Here is a 17421-nt window from a genome sequence, read left to right on the forward strand (position 1 = left end):
ATTTAATACATTAAACAGAAGCATTGTGGTTATCTTGGATTCTTAACGTCAAACTGACTCTTCATTTGGGATCAGCGCAGTGGTAAAAATCTGATCAGGAGTATATGTCGTATTGATCCAGTTCAAAGTAAAGTTGGCCTCTGAAGGCAGGGTTTCTGGCAAGGGCACAAGGAAGTGCACACTTGCTCCCACAGTCAGAAGTGCAACTGCTGCAAACATAGTGAGGCCTCGCCTGAGGATCAGCTGGGTAGTGGAGAGACGACAACCCTTCAGCTGCTGGAAAACATGTCCCCGCTGTGTCTCCGTCTTCCCATCATGGCGCTCAGCGCTCACAGACACGTAGCCTTCAACTGACTTGGAGGGAAAAGTATTATATTACTTTATTTTATTAATAGCCACAGTAAAACTATGAAGGAAAGTTGTCAAATATTTGGTTGAACTCAAATGTCCACATATCAAATGACATGTAGCCTTCCACTGCCTTGAAGGAAGAGGTATTATATTATAAAACTTATTTTTTTAACTTGTATGGAAAGCAAGCAGTGTCAAACTTAATTGTCAATTGAATACAAAAAATAAGCTATGAAACAAATTTCAGATGAACTGTTACTAATGTTAAGTTAAGCAGGCCACTTACGTTCCCATTACTCGCTGTCTGGTCAGCAGTGTTGTTACACACAGCGTCTGACAGGGCAGCTGTGCTTAATAATGTCATAGGCGTGTTGATCTGTGCTCGGTTTACAGCCTGCAAACAAACACAAACAAAAGTTAAACCAACTTCCAATGTCTCATACTCTTACATGCAACAAATAGTTCTTGAAAGCACAATTTGTCTCAGTAAATCCAAATTCTGAGGCCATGTTTACCTCCTCTGTCATTCTCTCCCAGTTCAGATTGAAGATGACAATGATGTAGAAGATGGATTGTAAAATGACACAAACGAGCAGTCCCAGCCAAAAACCTGTGGAGAAAAGACAGATTAGTTGGTTAAGTGCAAAGCAGGCACCACACAAAAAATTGGAAATGAAAAATTAAACGTCATTTTGTGTTATAACCTAAAATTCTCAGTTTTGCAATAAATGTTAAAGTAACGCTCAGTGAAAGTCCTATGCAGTAGTATCCAATGAAATTGGCCACAGCTGGTATCTTCTGTTTGCCCGTGCCCAAGAAGATGCCTATGCACACACACTACGATGGAAAGAGACACATCTCTAATTAGTAGCACTCTCACTTCATTGACCAGCATATGCTAACTTCTGGATAGTTATTTGACTTACTCAACATGCTTTTGACATCATAATGCAAATATATTTGCTGTGCTAACAAGAAAAAAAACAGTAAGACTCACCACAAGAGCATCAAAGAACTGAAGGAAACAGTGAGCATTCATCAAATGTGAGACCAGACTTATGATCTTCCTGTAATAAGGTTTTTATAATTAACATCTCTTTTTTCTAGGCCAAATCTTTGTATGTAGCAATAGCACTTTAACAAACTTAAATCAAGTTACAGACAAATCAATCAAATCAAAGACACATTTAATCAAGAAAAATGGGAGTGTTGCTGTAGAGACTCACTCATCAGAGGTGAAGATGAAGCCAGTCACTGATTTAGTAGTGCCAAGCACAGTACCTTCAACAACTGCAATGCTACCTGGAAGAGAGGGGCAGTGAACATTTTGAAGAAATCAAATGTTGATATGTTAATATAAGCTAAAACAAGAGAACATGTATATAACTGACCTGCAAGCACTAATGCCATCTTGCTGGTGAGAATCGCCTTGGCAGTGTCTCCTGCACCGAGAGCATTACCCACTCGGGCACATGCTGCAGCTTGAATACCAAGAGGGAACTATAGAATCATCATTTTGCAAAGAATGATTATTGATAATTTTTTAGAAAAAGTATTAAAACGAGTTGGCTCCTGAGAGTGTTCAGAAGTAAACTGACTCAAGGTGAACAAACACCGAGTTCAATAATGTCTAGGTAAAGTTTTTAAAGTGAGAATATAATGCTCTGACTTTTAGTTAGTACCATGTATGTTATTAAAGCCACCATCATCATAGCATGTTGGGCTGCCAGCTCATCTTTACTCAGCATTCCTGATCATCAGCGACAAAGAAGAAAGTCATGAGTCAAAGTTTGTATCTGGTTTGTGCAAATCAAATGTGTTACCAATATCTAAAAATTGGATTACCTGCAACAAATCCACCAAACTCATAAACCCACCACTCAAAGCACTTCATTAATGTACTGGGAATGGCTAGTTTCATGTAGGAGCCCCACTCCTGCAGTGATTCTACAGACCAGCCTGCATGGGGAGAGATAAACTTATTTATGTAGTCTAAAAAAAATTGAGGCTGAGCAGAGTGATGCATGAGATCATACGGAGCCCCTAAAGGGACAATTTTTGTTCTCCTGTGGTGGAATTTCCAGAAACACCATAACGTGGTAGGATGAGACAAGGGAAAGCTTAGACATCATCAGGTCATTCATAGGTCACAGGTCAGGTGACGAGAATATTCGGCCAGTCTCTAATAACCAAACCTCTTCAGGTATAAATATGTTTGTGTCTCTACAGAGAAGGGAATCTAGGCAGCTGCATGAAAAGGGAATATTTTGTTTCAGGACTGTCATACTTCCCAGCATATTTCCCGGAGAGAGAGATATGCTGAACTAGGTTTTAGGTAAGCATCTTTTTTTGGCGCTATCAAGATCTTGATATGACATAAACCTGACAGCTTGGGTGAGAGAATTATGCATCTGGGAAAAGACAGACCTGGGCATCAGGGGCGGGGCTATAAGGGGGGCATGGGGTGCCAATGAAGTATGATGCCCCCCCTACCATAAATCTCCCCGATCGAGATCAATAAATGCTTATGTATAAGTCATCAAAGTCTCTCGAACCTTCAGGTATCCAGAAGTCAAGTTTTTCCTTAACATCCTGCGCACAAGAAACTTTCTCGTTAGCACCAGAAATTAGGACAAAAAATCCCCATGTCCCTTCAGGGGCTCCGTAAGATCATAAGGTCACCACAAATCTACTAAGTATAACTGTCCCTCACCTCCCCATGTTTTTACATGGAGCTTCTTCCACCAAATGTAAGCAAACAAAAAAGTGCAGATGTAAATCTGAGACAGAGTGTTGGCTGCTGCAGATCCGCTGTAAGACATGCACACAGACATATTGATATATCAGTGTGTGATATAGTTTCAATCAGATTCAGAAAAGGTGTGAGTACACTTACCTAACACCCAGATCCAGCCAGTAAAGAAAGATGTAGTTTGTCATCACGTTTGCTATGTTTGCCATGGCAGCAGTGTACATCTGTGGCAGTATTATACCCTGAGTACACAAACGAGGTAATATAATTACCACTACCACTTATACCTGTCCCCTGAAAAATTCCATTAGATTTACAACATTTGTATACACTGAAATTGGATGAGATAGAATGGGACCAACACAGAGAATTGGTCTTGGGTTTAGGCCAGCAATGCACCTGGTTCTGCAGGTAAGACACCTGGAGATGTTGTAGAAACATTGCCTACAGAGAAAGATTATTGTAATACAGTATTTATTAAGCAGCTTATTGAGCAAAAAAACTAAATATAACAGAAAATATTTATGACTCACTGGTACTGCAGGAAGGAAGGCTGTTATATACAGCTGGGCTATTCTGAAATCAAGACCAAAGAGACATGTGGAAGATTTCATATTTAATGAGAAACCTTTAATTTAAAGCTGCATTGCATGACCATTTACTTATTTTGAAAATTTAGTTCAAAATAAAAGCCATCCTATAATATTTCTGTATGGTGGCCTAAGGCCTTTACTCACAGCGTTTTATGGTGCATACAATACTAAGCCATTGAAATAATGTTTAACATATTCATATATATTTATATGTTTTAATGTTAAACATACATGTGGCACAGGGAATACTTAACTGTATGTAACTAGATGACTACCTTAGTGGCTAGCTTACCTATAAGCCAGTAAGCCTATCATCAATGTTGTTTGTGTTTTCACCCTCACAAATAAGCTGGTTTATCTTTGCTAATAACATGTTGGATTCATGTTAATGTATATTTTCAGAAATTTTTTTCATCAACTTTCTGAAGAATCATCAAACAGTTTGGTGGCCACCCTGCAGTAACTCTGAGGACCCCTTCGCTCTATTAGCTTAGCATCAACCGGCAGAACCGGTGTTCTGACGATCTATGCTGCCTTGTCGAAAAATGCTACCATAGCGCAAATCGATAGTAGAGTCTATCAAGTCGCGCTGCCCTATCAAAATATGCTTCCTTATGTGCTCCCATTTCCAATTGTGCAGGCAGGCTGAATCCCATAGAGGTATAACTCTAACAGTATTGACATCTTATGTTTATTTGAGAATATTTTGATACTCCATTATATCTTTACTGGATATTTCAGTGGTAGTGTATTCTGATAGACAAATATACCCTATCAAATAATGCTCCCCCAACAGAATCATTATATATTGCATCACTACTCACTCCATGTGTACTGTCAGGAGATAAGGAGCATATTTTGATATTCTATTAAAACATTTATTATTACCACAAATACAGTACATTGTGTTATTTCTATAATGTAAACGTAACAGTATCGACCGCATGTCCAACCGCAAGGTTGCATAGATTTATGGGCGGGGAATCAGACCACGCATGCGCAGAACCGCTAAGTAGCACATCTCGATAGGTAGCATAGATCGACAGAACACCGGCTAACAATGTTAACGAGTTACTACTGAAGTCAAATATCTGGCAAGTTAAATACTCAAAGATTTCTTTAAGGAGTTGGTTAAATCAAATGAATATCGGGTTTATAATCAGTCTCCGACCTGAAACATACAACTGATGGGATAATACTGTGGCTCTGTGTCTGCTGCAATTGTTTGCTTATAAGTTAGCCCTGTAATTAACTTTTTTAAAGGGCAACTATTATATAGCATTTTCAGGATTACAGTATACTTGCATTTTGTGTTTGTACTAGAACATGTTTACATGCTTTAATGTTAAAAAAAAACACTTTATTTTTCTCATACTGCCCATGGCTGCTGCACCTGTATGAGACGCTTTGTTGGAGCGCCGGCTATCGGCTAGTAGCTATTAGCGGTAGCTAGCATGGATGTCTTAAGAGAACAATAATACCATAATTAGCTATATGCCTACATAATGTTACTACAGCCATAGCTAGTGATTACATGGCCTTGGTTCTCTCTTATGATACTGCTGGGTTGTATGCGGTAAAGCTTGTAACGTGGATAAGGGATGAAGCCATGGATGAGCTCTGTTCACGAAACTGCAAGCTAACCTTAACAGCTAGCGTTAGCGTTAATAATGATTAAATCTCCTTGGTTGTCTAGCTAAATACATCTATCGTTTATTTAGCAGGAACAACGAAAACGTTTAACATTAGTGAATATTTTAGACAATAAAACGGCGAGTTCATGAGTTCGCCACTTGTAAGAGACACGAGAGAGGAGCTCATGAACGAGCATGTTGCTACTGGTTGCAACCAAACTGTTGCTGGTGCGCATGTCCATCGTGACGTCATGGGCCAGTCAACGCGGAAGGGCCGAGCTCCATGTTTGTTTTATGCACTTTTGAGCACTCTCATTGGAACGTACGGGGCTTCCCGCCAAACGCTGTATCCAGTTCTCTTAATACATCCATGGTTTCACTAGCTAGTTGAAGCTGGAGCTACTGCAACACAGGATATAGCAGGACTTTGTACCATGAAAAATTACCAATAAAGGCTTCTAAACCAAATATTACACAACCAGACATGTCCCAGCAGTAAAGTGACCCGAATTTGAGGAGAAATGACCAGCATTGGCCAAGATTACAGCTATGTCGCGGTAGCATGTAGTTACTTATTCGTTAGCAGTATGCTAACATTAGATTGTAGTGGAACGAAGCAGCACTTTACCATCAAAAATCGCAGATAAAGGCTTCTAAACCAAACACCACCCAATCGGACACGTTTTAGCAGTAATGTGACCCGGAATTCAGGAGAATTTAAAAACACTGGCAGCTAAGATGACATATTTTACTGTCCTGTTACTGCCATGTTAACATTGTCGCATCACAGTGGCTTTTAAAAAGAAAACACTCCAGTCCTGCCTACTTGGAGCAGATGACCAATCAGAGAAGGCCAGCTTAGAGTTGCGTAAGACTTAGCCGAGAGTAGAAAAAACTGTTGAAACCGGAGCGTTCAGAATAGTTGGAAATCTGAACGTTTTAGCTCACAGGGATTTGTCTAAAATATGTTTATATCCTTATTTTGGCCACGTTTAACATGAAAATCCAACATTATAACATTGTACACTACCGGTGAAAAGTTTGGGGTCACTTACAAATTTCCATTCCACTTCATTACAGACACCATACCAGCTGATCTGAGTGGGTGGCTGATCTCAAATGCAATATCTACATTGTCCATTATCAGCAACTATTCATCCAATGTTCCAAAGGCACATTCTGTTTACTAATCTGATATCACTTTAAAAGGCTAACTGAGAAAACATTGCAATTATGTACATAGTGTAATCTGAAAACTGCTGCCCTGGTTAAAAAAACAATGCAACTGATCTCAGCTGGTATTCTGTCTGGAATGGAGTGGAAAAGAAATTTCTAAATTTTCTAAGTGACCGCAAACTTTTGACCGGTAGTGTAGATGAGACAGAAAACACGGGAAAGCATAATATGTCCCCTTTAAGGCAATAACAGTTGTTGAGTTATTTTGCCTCTTTGTGACCAAAATTCAATAATGGCGCTTCAAAGACACATTTTATATATAGGCTATTATTAAATGCAGGCACAGCACACATTGTGTCAAAACCTTTAATATGAAGGTACTTTAAATAATTAAAATTACTGGAGCACAATTGGTGCACTGGAGTGAATAGGTGGAGACCAGATTTGATTGTAATGCAAAGATGGTGTTTGGCAAAGTAGAGAGGATGTTTTCAAGTGACGTTTGGTGCTGTTAGTTACCTGGCCACCTCAGGGTCCTGGCCCAGACATAACAGGACGGCCTGGGCATTAATGAGCAGAGCCCAGCAGGGCAGACAGAACAACAGCAGGATGATGATGCCTCGCTGAAGGATCACTCCCACCCGCAGCAGGTTTTTACCACCAAATGTCTGCACATCATAATTCACATTTTAGAAAGCAGGGCATTAATAAACAGGAGGGGTCATTGAATAATTCCAATGTATTATATCGTCATATCAGAAGGGGTTTTCAAACCTGAGACACCAAAGTATCGCATGCCAGTGCCAGACCACATCCTGTAGCTGCAGTGGTAATATTAATGGTCTGAAAAGAAAATGAAACATACTTGAATGAGTCTGATGTACACTTGAGGACTCTGATGTAAGCAATATTTATATTACACAAGAGTAAATTTACTTAATCTTGATATAATCATCAGACCTGTGAGACAATTTTAAAAACTATCTTGCTAACGTTATAATTTTCTTCCTTGAAAATACATGCAATTTTCAGCATAAAGATAACCACTTACAGCAGAAGCTAATCCATAGCCAGCCATAACTTCATTTCCCAGACGCCCACAGAACATTGTAACCACAAATGGAAGCAGATAATTGAGGATTCGAGAGAGCAGCTAGAAAGACAAACATGGACAATTGTGCAGTTGATACAGCTACCAGCAAACAGATGATACAGTGTAAATTACAGTAAACACAAGTTACAATTAATTATAATGGCTCTCTCTGCAAATGAGCTACCACACTTTTATCACTTCGTCAGGTTGCAGCCACTGTTAAGACACTCTTTGAAACCTGGCGAGCACTGCTTTGAGTTAATCGATTTCTGCTTCTAAAACTCAGACACAATGATTTTTCCTGTCATTTCAAAACAACCACTCTTATTAATCTTCTGGTCTATAAATCAACTTATTACATATTAACCTCACACAGCTCCTGACAGACAGAGCATGATGTGTAAACAGTGCCAGTCCTTACCAGAGGCCCTGTCATCTTCAGGATGTGGTACAGTTCCTCTCTGTGGGCCAGGGGAACCCTGAGGTGCACCCACCTGCAGCAGAAAAGCTTTTCACTGAACCCCTCCATGTCTGCAGGATGAGATGCCAATGCAGGTCCTTTGCTGGAGTGTCTGTCTTTTCTCTCGTGGTCTTGTCTTAGTTGCTCTTCAGGAGGTTGGAAAGGACAGAACTGTTTGCTGTGGTCACAGCTGACCTGGAATTAAGCCAAGGCCAGCTGAAACAACAAACTTTGTGAAAACATGAGGGGTGTAAAAAAAAACCCAGACTCAGATGGATGATTAAAAGCAAAATGTTCTCCTGGTCAATAATTCAATGAATAGATTTTCTTTCACTCCAAAGGCAAATCATTTACAAAATGGCAGACCAGACTATGGACATGGATGGAGACAATTTAATAATTCATCCCTTTTACATATTTTGGACTTCTACCGTCTAACATCGAATTTATTGGCTAGAAATAGTAACAGAAATAAAGTCTGGGTTTAGATATTGATGATTGCTTCAGTACAATGATGCAATAAGGTAATTTCATTAATTTTTGTAAAGAGTCAAAGAGCCTCCAACAAAATTGGAGTAGATAGCGGTTGTAAAATACATTTATGGAGACATTCAGACTGTGTATTTGTTAAGTATTGGACAAAATAGTGACATGAACATGAATATAGTAGAGAAAGGAAGAATTTTGGTCCACCCAGCCCTTTTTGTATATGATTTACCTTGCGCTGGGTCATACTACAACACCAATGCTCTCTTTTACATTTGGTGGCTATAAGGAGTTGTAATAAACTTGAAGTGGCCTTAGCGGGCAGGATTTTCATTTAGTGATCGACATGTACATCGAAAATTGGGAAAACAACCCCTAACAAACAGTAAACCCGCCCATAATTTGTATGAACTTGTTTATAACTCCCGGTAACCTGGGATCTTGAACCCAAATGCAGACAAAATAATAGTTTATTGTCGAAGCAAGGCTAAATGTTGGTTTACAGACAGGTGCAGGTGGACGTTCAATAATTAAATGGAGAAGATACATAAGCTAACAGGCAAGGGTTAAAACCAAGGCAGACTTACAGGTTCTACAGGATTACAGGGCTCAGAGGCTCCAAAGCAAATGACAAGAAGCAACAAAGCAACTTTGACAAACTGGTAGTGGCAAACAGTAATGAGTGGAAAAGGGCTGCTTATTTATTCATCTTGCTCTAGATTCAATTCAAAAAATTAAAGAAACTACACAGGGTTGCAACTGTAAGTTTGGATGTATACAGTACCATACTCAGAGGGTGACTGGGACAGAAGAATAAGTCAGAGTGCACCTGGTGGACAGGAAGAGAATGACAATAAATGTGTTTGAGGAAATGGGAGTAAAGGGACAGAGAGCAAGAATGGGACAGTTTTTATACTCCCATTTAATAGCGGTTCAGTAAAGGTTCAAATATGAGTTTCTGTGGGAGACATCAACTGATTTAAATTAAGTAATGCATAAGCACATATTCTGGCAATTCATGTATTCTTTTGTATTCTGTTTTGGTTGATATCTAATAATCTGCTATTATTATACTTAACTTGCTTGAGTATTAATGTAGTGAACTGAATGTGTACTCTTTCTGGTGTGTAAGGCTTCCACTAGCCACCCATAACTCTGCTAAATTCCAACTATCTAAGCTATCTAAATTACATACACAGCCACTGTAATATAAGCATTTAGCGCTATGATGTTGAACAATGTTAGCTAAGAAAAGATAGCATATGTTGTCTTCTTTTATTCCTTAAAGATATAGTGCATAGTTTCTGTCTGCCCCCCATGAGGAATTCTAAGTAATGACAACACCACTGTTGGCGCGCCCACATGATACAAGCCTTCCGTGATCGTGCACCGCCCCCACCACTCCTCCACGCAGTTGCTAGTAGCCAAGAAGGACATGATGGACTCTTCATTAGAGGTAATTTATCTAAACTGGAGTTTCTGCGCGGAAAGTCACCTGACGCCATAATCTTCTGAACATGGCCATGCTGAGAAATCCAGAGAGAGTTGTGTGGAGCTGATAGTCTTAATTAGTTTTGTAGCAACTCATTTGGCAATGGCTTGAATGTAACGGAGGTTCATTACAGTTTTTCACGATCGCTATGACAATTTTTTCAATACTTTTAACAGCTTTCCTAAACTCTTAACGCACCAACACACCTACAACACACGATTGGCAAAACAGTTAATTTCATGCTCAAAATCACACATTGTAAACTAAACTCCAACACTGATTTTCGAAATACAATAATACACTACCACGATACACTGTGTTTACCAAAACAATGCAATCATGTGTCTAAGTCAAATAATTCTTCCAAAACACTGACACATGTTCTCTCCCAACAGGAACATTTAGTCAATCATAGAACAATGTCATACAAAACACTAACATCCCATGGAATTACAGAAACTGCATTATTTTAAATGTGTCAGGTCTGCCTTTATACAATAGACAATAGTATATTGTATCGATCATAGATTGTGTTTTGGATTGCAGTTTCTCTTGAAGCCTCTCTACATTTTTGTTTTTTTGGGTTTAGTAAATGCATGCATATTATTATTATTTTTTTTTTTTAAAGATTATTTTTTGGGCTTTTCCGCCTTTATTTGACAGGACAGCTAGGTGAGATAGGGGAGAGAGAGAGGGGCAAGAAATGCAGAGATTCAATACAAAAAATGAATGACATGACCCATCTCAGAGTAGCTTTATAGAATGTATGGTTTATGAAAAATGGAGACAGAGACAGAATTGTCCTGGTACTCCTCTTCCTCTCCCTCGTGAAGGCATTTTTCTTATTTTCTGTGTTCATTTACAGTATATTGTTCAAATAAGTCCTCGTGTATGTACTACCATATGATCATGCGATTGAAAGAACCTCAACACCTGAGTGTGTTTCCTAGATGGGAATCAGCTGTGATCGATCTATTTACATAACTTCAATCAGCTGTTTCTCAATAAATGCATGTATAAAATGCAGGGGATATATTTGTGTTTCAATTTACACTACGATCAGCTGTTCACTTTGACTTTAGCCTTTAAGTTAGGTTAAGAACATGATGTTATCTGTTCTGACATACAGTGTGAAAGCATTTGTAAATTGGTCAGTAAAGATCCATTGTTTTGGTCTTGGTGGAGCTTGTGTGTAAAAGAAGTTCAAGCATTTAAAATGTGTGTTAACTGTATGCATTTTGTGTCAAAGCAACAAGAAATGTGTTAATTGAATAGCCTACACAGACGGATGTTGTGCTAACTGTGTTAAGAGTTTAGGAAAGTTGTTAAAAGTATTGAAAAAAGTGCCATAGCGATCGTAAAAAACTGTAATATAAAGAAGTTACACACTAAAGCTTTAAGGATGAACGTCCAAATAATACAATAGCACAAAAAGTTCACCCCAAAAAATACAGTACATACTTTTTTTATTGACAATATCATCTAGTCAAACACCAATATTTATTCAAGACGAGATTTGGAGACACTTACAAATGCTCTAAAGAGCCAGTAAAAACATCCTCACTTGAGTAAAACACTTGTATGCTCTTGGGGGAATTACTGAAATTTACAATTATCTTTGTAAATGATAGAGTGTGGTCTAGACTTACTCTATCTGTAAAGTGTCCTGAGATAACTCTTGTTATGATTTGATACTATAAATAAAATTGAATTGAATTGAATTATCATGCAGAGCTGCATTACAGGTCGATAACACGTGCAGATCTGAAAGAAAAACAGAGGGGATTGATTAAAAAATCAGTGTTTTTAATGACATTTTTATTACATGACAAACAATGATTTTATGACAAAGGCTCACAAGGTTGCATTTCATTTGGGATCAGCGCAGTGGTAAAAATCTGATCAGGAGTATATGTCGTATTGATCCAGTTCAAAGTAAAGTTGGCCTCTGAAGGCAGGGTTTCTGGCAAGGGCACAAGGAAGTGCACACTTGCTCCCACAGTCAGAAGTGCAACTGCTGCAAACATAGTGAGGCCTCGCCTGAGGATCAGCTGGGTAGTGGAGAGACGACAACCCTTCAGCTGCTGGAAAACATGTCCCCGCTGTGTCTCCGTCTTCCCATCATGGCGCTCAGCGCTCACAGACACGTAGCCTTCAACTGACTTGGAGGGAAAAGTATTATATTACTTTATTTTGTTGAGTGATATGGAGAACAAGTACGGTAAAACCTAGAAGGAAAGTTGTCAGATAATTGGTTTCTTGAACTCAAATGTCCACTGGAAATGATTACACAGAAAACAACATAGAAAAGTCCATTGATAACAGTGTCAAATGAAAAGCCATTTAGGTTGTAAGTGTAAAGAATAACAGACCACTTTCTGTCAGGTTGTCTGACAGGGCAACTGCGCTTAATAATATCGTTGGTCTTTACCTGAGCTCGTTTCACAGCCTGCAAACAAGCAGATACAAAAACCCAACTGTCAATGTCTTCTTATTCATACATATAAGAAATAGCTTTTGAAATGTGTCAGATTTGTCTCAGCAGCTGATGCTGTAGAAATAAAACAAATTCTGCCGTTATATCTGAACAGCTGAAGCCTTGCATGATCTCGTCGGATTAGCTAGCAGCGTACCTCCTCTGTTATTCTCTTCCAGTTGAGATTAAAGATGACAATGATGTAGAAGATGGATTGTAAGAAGACAGAAATTAGCAGTCCCAGCCACAAACCTGTGGAGAAAAGACAAAATAGTCTGTCAAGGGCACAGCAGGCTTCACTTATAATAACAATAACCTGCTCTTCCTCTGCAGCCATTTATTTGTCTTTAAAAAATAACAAAACATTGTCACTTTATATAATTACCCCAAACTCTCAGTTTTGCAACAGACATTGAAGTAACGCTCAGTGAAACTCCTATGCAGTACTATCCAATGAAATTGACCACAGCTGGTATCTTCTGTTGGCCCGTGCCCAAGAAGATGCCCATGGACACAAACTAGGATGTGGAAAAACATATTTCATATTTGACTTTTAAGACTTGATTTTGGCATTATACTGCAAATACATTTTACTGGCTGTTAGACTCACCACAAGAGCATTAAAGAACTGAATAAAACAGTAAGCATTCATCAAATAGGAGACCAGACCTTAGATGTTCCTGAAATGATAATTGTGATTGTGTACAATGTACAGTTATGTGAATGCAGCTGTAGAGACTCACTCATCAGAGGTGAAGATGAAGCCAGTCACTGATTTAGTAGTGCCAAGCACAGTACCTTCAACAACTGCAATGCTACCTGGAAGAGAGGGGCTGTGAACATTTTGAAGAAATCAAATGTTGATATGTTAATATAAGCTAAAACAAGAGAACATGTATATAACTGACCTGCAAGCACTAATGACATCTTGCTGGTGAGAATCGCCTTGGCAGTGTCTCCTGCACCGAGAGCATTACCCACTCGGGCACATGCTGCAGCTTGAATACCAAGAGGGAACTATAGAATCATCATTTTGCAAAGAATGATTAAAAAATACATTCAGGAATCAGAAGTATAATAGACAAAATAAGAGTGTTCAAAAGATAAACCACAACTTTTATTTGTGAAAGGTATTTTTGAACTCATAAATCTGAGACATGTTCAGAGAAGACATTTTAAGTGAGAATATAATGCTCTGACATGTATGTTATTAAAGCCACCATCATCATAGCATGTTGGGCTGCCAGCTCATCTTTACTCAGCATTCCTGATCATCAGAGACAAAGGTGTTCTTCTTTCATATCATACACAAAGTTCATATCACATGGTGGTTTGATAAAAACAATTATCTTAAATAACATAGTTCTGTACTGCTCATTTTTTAAGTCTATAAGAATAGATTCAATGTCATTATGAAAATATAGTTGGATTACCTGTAAATAATCCACCAAACTCATAACCCCACCACTCGAAACATATCACTAATGTACTGGGAATGGCTAGTTTCATGTAGGAGCCCCAATCCTGCAGTGATTCTACAGACCAGCCTGCAGGGGGCGGGAGAAACTTATTCATGTAGTCTAAAAGAATGGAGGCTGAGCAGAGTGATACATGAAAGCATAGAATAACCATGAATATTAAACCCCTCACCTCCCCATGTTTTTACATGAAGCTTCTTCCACCAAATTTAAGCAAGCAGAAAAGTGCAGATGTAAATCTGAGACAGAGTGTTGGCTGCTGCAGATCCGCTGTAAGACATGCACACAGACATGTTGATATATCAGTGTGTGATATAGTTTTAATCAGGATCGGAAACAGTGTAAGTACACTTACCTAACACCCAGATCCAGCCAGTAAAGAAAGATGTAGTTCGTCATCACGTTTGCTATGGTTGCCATGGCAGCAGTGTACATCTGTGGCAGTATTATAAACAGAGTACACAAACACCGGGTATGCGTTGAGTATAGTAAGAAGTATACATTTCCCCTCAGCAATTACATTAATTAAGACGTGTTGATTTTCTGAAATAAAAGAACTGTGCACAGGACGTTAGTGCACCTGCTTCTGCTGATAAGACACCTGGAGCTGATGTAGAAACATTGTCTGAAAGACAAACATTTATTTTTAAATAAACAAAAAATTAAGGGATAGCAGTTTCTCTATTCATCACAGAAAATGTCTCAGATTTGCTCATAAAGGTGAGAGAAAAAACACAACTCACTAGTACAGCAGGAAGGAAAGCTGTCATATACCGCTGGGCTATTCTGAAATCAAGAAGTCGTATTGAGATCCAAGAAAATTATAGTTTTAGGTAATATACACTGTTCAATATCATACTTCAAGCGCATTTATTTCCACTGCCACACAAAAACGTATTCATTTCAAGAAAGGTTTGCCTTTCAGGAGAAATGATGAGGAAATTGTTGTATATGGACTTTCCAACCCTGAAGAAGTGGTGTGAGGCTACTTCCAATCCATTTGATCAATATTTGGAATACAGATTATAGGCCTATGTCATGCAACAATTGAATACCGGAAGAAAATCTCTGAGTGGGGATACGGCTCTTCCGGTTAGCTTTGTACAATGGCAGAGCCCGATAGATACTGCTGGATCAAGTCTCTCCGCTACCTGCCTGAAGTCACCTACAACGATGTGGTTGGGATTGTAAATGAACACTCTCAAAGTAAAAAACATTTTGAAAGTCGCTGTTACGCTTAGGATTGTGCGTAGTGTAGTTTTTCTCCATAAGATTGCAGAAGTTCTGATTCCCTACTCTGCCTTCCAGAAGCAGGAAGTGTGACGTAGGCCATTTCTGCTTAGTCTTACTTATCTGTGGGCACCAGATTTGAATGCAGAGGTGTTTGCTACAGTTGAGAGGATGATGTCTCGAGTTCTGACTGAAAATCACAGAGGCTCTGAGTTCTAGATGCGAGTTTGGTGCTGTTAGTTACCTGGCCACCTCAAGGTCCTGGCCCAGACATAACAGGACGGCCTGGCCATTAATGAGCAGAGCCCAGCAGGGCAGACAGAACAACAGCAGGATGATGATTCCCCGCTGACGGATCACTCCCACCCGCAGCAGGTTCTTACCACCAATGTCTGCACAACAGCACAGACCATGTTAATCATTTAAAAAAAAGGGTGTAATGAACAGTTGGGATCTGGAGTCAGTGTATTGAGCGAAAAAGGCAAACCTGACACACCAAAGTATCGTATGCCAGTGCCATCCCACATCCTGTAGCTGCAGTGGTAATATTTATGAACTGGAATGAAAATGAAATATATTCGAATGAGTCTGACGTGCACTTTGGGACTCTGATGAAAGCAATACTTCTGTGACTCATGCAAGTAAATGTTCTTTACATTACTTAATTTGTCAGGCTTGTGAGACAATTGTAATAGCTATCTTGCAGAGTTTATAGTTGTAATAATTTCTTCCTTAAAATAACATCTCCTGCCATTTCCTTATGCTAGCCTCCACAAGTCTGTGGAGCATAAAGATAACCACTTACAGCAGAAGCTAATCCATAGCCAGCCATAACTTCATTTCCCAGACGCCCACAGAACATTGTAACCACAAATGGAAGCAGATAATTGAGGATTCGAGAGAGCAGCTAGAAAGACAAACATGGACAATTGTGCAGTTGATACAGCTACCAGCAAACAGATGATACAGTGTAAATTACAGTAAACACAAGTTACAATTAATTATAATGGCTCTCTCTGCAAATGAGCTACCACACTTTTATCACTTCGTCAGGTTGCAGCCACTGTTAAGACACTCTTTGAAACCTGGCGAGCACTGCTTTGAGTTAACCGATTTCTGCTTCTAAAACTCAGACACAATGATTTTTCCTGTCATTTCAAAACAACCACTCTTATTAATCTTCTGGTCTATAAATCAACTTATTACATATTAACCTCACACAGCTACTGACAGACAGATCATGATGTGTAAACAGTGCCAGTCCTTACCAGAGGCCCTGTCATCTTCAGGATGTGGTACAGTTCCTCTCTGTGGGCCAGGGGAACCCTGAGGTGCACCCACCTGCAGCAGAAAAGCTTTTCACTGAACCCCTCCATGTCTGCAGGGCCAGAAACTAATGCAGGTTTTTCTACTGACTCCCTGGAGAGCATGAGTACAGAAAAGACCACTGCCTTTCTGTACTCATGCTCTCCAGGGATAGAATTCACCACTGTTGTGCAAAGTATTTAAGGTACTTAATAATTCACTTGTGTTAGTTTCACAATTTACACTGTTACAATGAATCACTATCTAACTATGTTTTTTAGGTGGATACCAGAGATGCATTTCATTTAAAATTCAGACATAGTTAAAATTTAATTTTGCGTTCCATTGCATTCACTTTGTGAATGATTATAAGTCCAATAGATGCTATTGTGGCAGAATATGAAATCACCATAACCTGCCTTGGTTCTAGCTTAGTGTTGTCAGATATGATATGTGAACACACAGAAGGTGTGAAGTAATGATTTTTAATTACCTCTTTTGCATATTAATGACTGCACAGGTTTCCTTTGAAGAAGTAAAAAGCAGTCCAATTAGTCTCCATTAATTTATGTAGACATGTTCATTAAAGTGTTTGGGGGTATAAAACATTAACATGTCATATGGTTCTGTGTCCTACTGAAGAGCAGAAAGGTTAACTGGTCAGTGCTCTGGAAACATCCCAAATGAAATGCAGCCCTCTGCTGCTATCAGGCAGAAAACATATTTAGCTTGCCATTTGTAGCAGAGTGATAGCATGTATCAGTGCAAGTAAGATTCCTGTTTCATAGATCGAAAAACTATTTGCAGTTAAGGCACGTGGTGCCTCAAAAGCTGGTGTAGAAATTGGTGTGGAAATAGATAGATAGATAAATAGACATATAGATAGATAGATGGA

The 17421-nt window shown here is 39.0% G+C and overlaps 2 pseudogenes; both read right to left on the reverse strand.

Moving 5' to 3' along the window:
* Positions 1 to 48: 48 nt before the first annotated feature.
* LOC144513540 (multidrug and toxin extrusion protein 1-like) lies at positions 49 to 8792 on the reverse strand (annotated as a pseudogene).
* Positions 8793 to 11878: 3086 nt separating this feature from the next.
* LOC144513556 (multidrug and toxin extrusion protein 1-like) lies at positions 11879 to 16651 on the reverse strand (annotated as a pseudogene).
* Positions 16652 to 17421: the final 770 nt, after the last annotated feature.

This window comes from Sander vitreus, chromosome 3 (assembly GCF_031162955.1).
Source record: "Sander vitreus isolate 19-12246 chromosome 3, sanVit1, whole genome shotgun sequence".
In the NCBI taxonomy this organism is placed as follows: domain Eukaryota; kingdom Metazoa; phylum Chordata; class Actinopteri; order Perciformes; family Percidae; genus Sander; species Sander vitreus.